Genomic DNA, 6,103 nt, shown 5'->3' on the forward strand with positions numbered 1-6,103 from the left:
AATTTGATGACATCGCACCAGAGGATTTACGTGTCTGTCGACGGATATTAGTTTAATGACGGGGACTTTATGACCAACCGGGGGAACAATTGTGTGTTGATTTAATGCCTTGATAACGAAATAAACACATGGCTTCTTATCCAGTTTTTCTCGTTTTGTGATCAAAGGAAATGCCAAGTTGAACCAGACTTCAAACAAAATGCCGAAATAACCACCAGGTTAACATGTTGGTTCCAAGTATTTTTCTATTTGCAGTTAATTGCTTTGTGCTAAAAATAGTTTTTAATACTGTATAGTATGGAGTGTGAACGGTCTCGTGCCCTTTTGGAAATCCACTCCTCCACAGAGTAGGGTCCAGCTGCAGCGCCGGAGAATCCTCTCACTGGGCAAGCCTGTGGCAGCCACGAATCTGCGCTGTTTTAAGTGAGCGTGTGTTATTGGATTGATTGATTGATTGAAAATGTTATTAATGTCCGCCTTGTTTCGAACTGGTTATGCTTAGGCCCTCTTTCGAAGTCGGTTATGCTTAGAGTTTATCTTTAGAGCAGGGCGATAGACCACCAGCCCTGATTCGGGGCAGCGCGCCTCATGCTGCTTTCACTTTCTGTTTTGCGTAATGTAGTGCTGTCATCATCAGAGAGTGAAAGCCTCGTGTCTGAGGAGTCAAGATGTATAAGTTAACAGATTAAATAGTAAAGGGAGAGGGAGAGCTTTTGATAGTTCCCAATGCGTCTGGGAAAGCTGCATTTTTGGAAACATTTGGATGTAATGTAATTACCGCAGGGAGAAGAACTCGAGGGGAGTAGAACAGTGATGAAGCCATCAGGTGGATGATGAACAAATGAACCGGACCGAAGTGGTTTGTTGTTTGAAGTTGGAATATAGCCAGTTGGCGAATGTTTTAATTTGTTCTTGGATGTAGCCGGTTGGCGAAGTTTTGTTAACGTTGTTCAACATGTTGCTGACATCAACAGCGAAGTGTTGAGTCTGATGTATTATTATTTGCTGGTGTGGGGCCGCCGCTGCCCTGTTCTGTTGTGCTTTCATTATATAAATGTTGATCTGCTCGAAATCTGATTTCTGTTTTCAGTTTGTATAGTGACTGAGTAGGCTATTGTGTCGTGTGTGTGTCAAAGAAGATTCGATATAGCCTTCAATACGTTTTACGAGACTGCCGTGTGAGTCAGTAACGTGAGCGCTGGAAATAGACGTCATTCTAATAAGAAAGCGAAACAGGCTATATAAAGCTTCTTAGTTTTCAGCGTTATTTAGGTAGACCTATTGGACATTTTCGTTTTTGTTTATTTATTAAGTTAATATGTAAACAGTGTTTTGAATATCTAAAACAAAAATTTATATTCGGCTAAAATGCTTCGTTAGTTTTCAGCGCGATATGCGCCTATTTGTTATTTAGGTAGACCTATTGGACATTTTCGTTTTTGTTTATTTATTAAGTTCATATAAAACCGTGTTTCGAATATTTAAAACAAATACAAATAAAAAATTTATTTTAAGTCTAAAAAAAAAAAATCCGGGTTTTCATTACTGTCGGGCTTATTGTCGGGCAGGGCCTGAACGTCATGGGCTCGGGCTGGGCACAGGCTTAATTTCAAGGCCCTTGCAGACCACTAGTTCGTACTAGGTTCGTGGCTGCAGTGCCACAGGCTTGCCCAGTGAGAGGATTATCCGGCGCTGCAGCTGGACCCTACTCTGCGGCTCTGCAGATTTATGCTATTGCTTCGGTGGGGGGGGGGGGGGGGGGGAGGGGCCATGATGAATCGGGGGCGGCGCGCCTCCTGCTGCTACTACGGTTGAGGAGTAGGACGGAAAGTGAGAGAAAATACCCTGAATGGATATTCTGGAATAAGTAAGTAGTCTTTTTGATGTGGGAATTTGTACAGGAATGTCTATATTATTAGGGTTAGTCTGACCACATTTTGCCCCCTGAAATAATAACCCCCAAAAAGGAAACGGGGAATTCAGGCGCGAGCGGGGGGGGGGGGGGGGGGTTCGCCGTGTTTCTTCCAAACAATAGTCGGGAAGACGCTGCTATGGTCGCGTTGTTCGAATTCGAAACCGCAGCAGCAGCAGGGAAGTTTGGGACCTCGCCGCCGGCCCCATTGTTGTTTCCACCGGGGCCACGTAGCTCTCTCTCTTGAAGCGGGTTTGAACGTCGTGGGCTAACGAAGAGTATTTTATAAGTGAGTACTTAACCGTCGGTAGTGTGATAGTAAAGGGTTAACCTTTCTGTAGTGTGGCAGTGAAAGGTAAAGGGTTAACCTTATGTAGTGTGATAGTAAATGGTTAACCTTCTGTAGTGTGATAAAGGGTTAACCTTCTGTAGTGTGATGGTAAAGGGTTAACCGTCTGTAGTGTGATAGTAAAGGGTTAACCTTCTGTAGTGTGATAATAAAGGGTTAACCTTCTGTAGTGTGATAGTAAAGGGTTAACCTTCTGTAGTGTGATAGTAAAGGGTTAACCTTCTGTAGTGTGATAATAAAGGGTTAACCTTCTGTAGTGTGATAGTAAAGGGTTAACCTTCTGTAGTGTGGCAGTGAAGGGGTTAAATGTGAACAGTGAGAAAGGTGCGTCGAGAGAGGAATCATTGTTGTCTTGGGGACAAACTGGATGCATGCTCCGGGCTCCGGGGCTGCTGCTGGGTGAGATTAGAAGAATTGCAGTTCCATCCATTCATTACTTCCAGGGCAGGCAGTCCCACTTGGGGGATGGGAGGGAGAGACGGGGGGGGGGGGAGACAATCGTTTGGATAATAATTCTGCATCTCTCTGCCACACACCGTGGTGGACCGTGGGCCTCGTGAGACACTACTATCCAGTTTGAAGTTATCTTTCGTTTCCAGGTAGCAGCTCTCTGTATTCGCAGAGTAATAAGACTACACACAGTAGTAAGTCGTCCTCTCTTATCGAGACCTCTGGGGTTCTGGTGGTTGGTCAATTATCGGTGCCCTATTCTTGAACCCTGCGTCCCCCCCGGATATAAAGTACAAACATTTCATACGAATTGGCTGTTAATATATTGTTGTCGATTTGAATTGTAACTTAACAGGCCTAGATCACTTGAGATGCTGTGAGACCTTGTGTTTTACACACTTGCTTGTTGTTTTGTTTGTTTGTTTTTTCAGGTTAATTTGATTAAGAAATTGAAAGCCCAGTTGCTGTTATGATCCCCAAGATATGCTCTGAGCTAATGATTACAATAATTATTTAGCATGTCGTGCCTGGCCTGAAAACCGAGTACCCAAATTCTTGCCGGTAGATTTTTAAATAGATTTTCGACCTGCAATTTATACAACCCCCCCCCCCCCCCCCTCCCTATGTTAGCTTGTATAGATCTGGGACACCTAAACAGCTTGTTCTACAGTAGTTCCCAGGCTATTGGGGCCAGACAATGCCGTGGCTCTCAACATAAACCGAGGTCTACTTGAGGCCCACGTCTGAGACAGTGACAGTCCCAATTGTCCCAATTACAACCCATTGTAATACTTTCTGTGTGCATATGGTCACACGGCTGTGTGTCCATTTAAATCACAACACTGAACAGGGGACATGCCTGTTGACTCAACCACACCCTGAGATATTACACTACACACACCTGCTCCATGTTGCTGTCCACATGGACACTGGGGTTGACAGGAGCAGTTGTCTTGCTTTTCAGTGGCTGTGCTGATGTCATTGTGGGTGGTGGTCAGTTGTGTGCGTGTGTGGCCCACATGCACTAACTGCCCTTTTCCCTACTGGAGCTGGGGCGTGCCGTGCACGCTTATTTTTACAGTTGGTATTCAAGGATGAGATGAAGTTATAGCCAGTCATTTCACATAGCTGTTCCACCATCAGATGAAGTTATAGCCAGTCATTTCACATAGCTGTTCCACCATGAGATGAAGTTATAGCCAATCATTTCACATAGCTGTTCCACTATGAGATGGAGTTAGTTAGGTCTAGACTATAGCCAGTCATTTCACATAGCTGTTCCGCTATGAGATGGAGATAGCTTAGTTAGGCCTATAGCTAATCACGTCAGATAGCTGTTCCACTATAAGATAGAGCTAGCCAGTCACGTACGTCGGATAGCTGTTCCACTATGAGATGGAGCTGGCTAGTCACGTCACATAGCTGTTCCACTATGAGATGGAGCTGGCTAGTCACGTCGGATAGCTGTTCCACTATGAGATGGAGCTGGCTAGTCACGTCACATAGCTGTTCCACTATGAGATGGAGCTAGCAGTGTTTCCCACAGGATTTTCAGAGACTATGGGGGGTGAACCTCCGACCCTCTATGGGGGTCCGGGGGCATGCCCCCCCGGATTTTTCTTGGTGTTGTTGTACATTTTAAAGTTAAATGCATCAATCTGGTGCACTTTGAGAGCAAAATAAAGAGGCTAGATCTATGATGAACTTTGTGCTCAAAACACAATCAACTAGACTAGTGCTTCCCAATCCTCTCCTCGAAGCACCCCAGCCGTTCAATGTATTTGTTAAATTCCACCACAAGCACACCTTATTCAACTTAACGAGCCCTTTATTAGTTGAATCAGGTGTGCTGGTGGTGGAATTTAACAAATGCATGGAACGGCTGGGCCGCATGAATACTTTCGGCAACCCACTTGTCCTCCCGCATTGCTCTGATTGGCCGATGTCCTTCCGCATTGCTCTGATTGGCCGAGCGTGCGCATGAGCCGCGCCGGGCTCCTCAGCCAGGCAGGAATACTAAACTCCGCTTAAGCTCCAGGAGGCCTGAATGCCTTCTACAACAGAACTGCATTTCCGCGTCTCTGATTGGCCAGGTCATTTCTGGTCATGTGACATGTACGCCCAGGGACCGAAACTAAAGCCTGCCGCCCGCCAGGGGCGGTCTGTTTTTACCTTTGGCGCATGACACTTAGAGGGCTGCCCGCCGTGTGGCGTGTAGACGTGTAGTTCATAAGCAGGCCCCTAAAAATATTTGTATGCGAACGGTAAAAATCAATTACGCGCACGCTGTGCGAATACAGATTATAGCCTCTCTCGTCTTTTTTTTCCTCCGCTGCGAGATCGTTAAAAAACGACAAGTCCCACATTGCACTCAAGCCAACGGTCCAATCACAGTAGAGTGAAGTGACTGGTTTCATGGGAAATAAAGCAAATGACCAATCGGAAGCTCTCATTTTTCTTGTTTACTTCCTGAAACTCCGCGATCAGGGCTCTCGTTTTCCGAGACACCAACTTATTATAGTCTCTCTTACCAATAGCAATAGATTTTAGAACACCTAGATTTATCGATAGCAATAGTAATATAACGTTAATGCAACAAAACGAATGCCTTGCTTTGTTAATCATAACTTTGATGCAGTAGCGTATGTCGGTGTGTTGGCTGTAACGGACATGACAATAACATAACGTGTACACATTAAAATTGCGATAATCTATTCTAACATTTTCAAATCGATGCAGTTGAATTTCCCCCTTAGGATCGATGCATTGTTACACCCCTACACCAAAGTCACTGGCCCACTGTGTATCTGTGTGTATAATAACTTGGCTAGCGTTATCAACAGCAGAGGTGGGCAATGGGTCCAGCTGCAGCACCGGAGTGCAAGCGATGTGATGTAATTGGCAGACTCGACTGTCAATCAATGGTCTACCTGACACGCAAACTCAAACAATGTTTCTGTACTGGAGGTGTGATTGATTGATTGATTGATTGATTGATTGAAAACTTTATTAACAGATTGCAGAATGGGTACAATACAGTACAGCTCAATACACACAATTGTTAAGGGGATGCAGACCAGAGAAAGACTTTCGTCTTGTTTACATCAGGGTCCCCCATTTCAATTAATCAGGAAAGTGTACAGTAGGAAAGTGTACAGTATTTCAATAGGCAACCCTGAAAGGATTATTTTTCTAGAAGAGCAACACAGCCAAAACAGACAGTGGAGCTGTTTGCAGATAGCAAGCATTTTGACTTATTGCGTGGTGGCGATGTCTCGCAGATAATACAACTACAAGTATGATTATATAATATATATTTTATTTAAAGAAAAATTGTATATATAAAATATATATTGGCAGGTAAGAAATATGCTTGGCGGGTAGACTCTTCC

At 44.5% G+C, this 6,103-nt stretch overlaps 1 protein-coding gene across 1 annotated transcript in view; it reads left to right on the plus strand.

Moving 5' to 3' along the window:
- Nucleotides 1-139, plus strand: part of ncstn (nicastrin) — a 73,273-nt gene extending 73,134 nt beyond the window's left edge. The window contains exon 17 of the mRNA XM_084326915.1: nucleotides 1-139. This exon is cut by the window's left edge and continues 893 nt beyond it. The gene's annotated coding sequence lies outside the window, so the exon portion shown is untranslated.
- The last annotated feature ends 5,964 nt before the right edge of the window (nucleotides 140-6,103 follow it).

The sequence above is a fragment of the Notolepis coatsorum genome (assembly GCF_963971535.1).
Source record: "Notolepis coatsorum genome assembly, chromosome: 13".
NCBI classification, from domain to species: Eukaryota; Metazoa; Chordata; class Actinopteri; order Aulopiformes; family Paralepididae; genus Notolepis; species Notolepis coatsorum.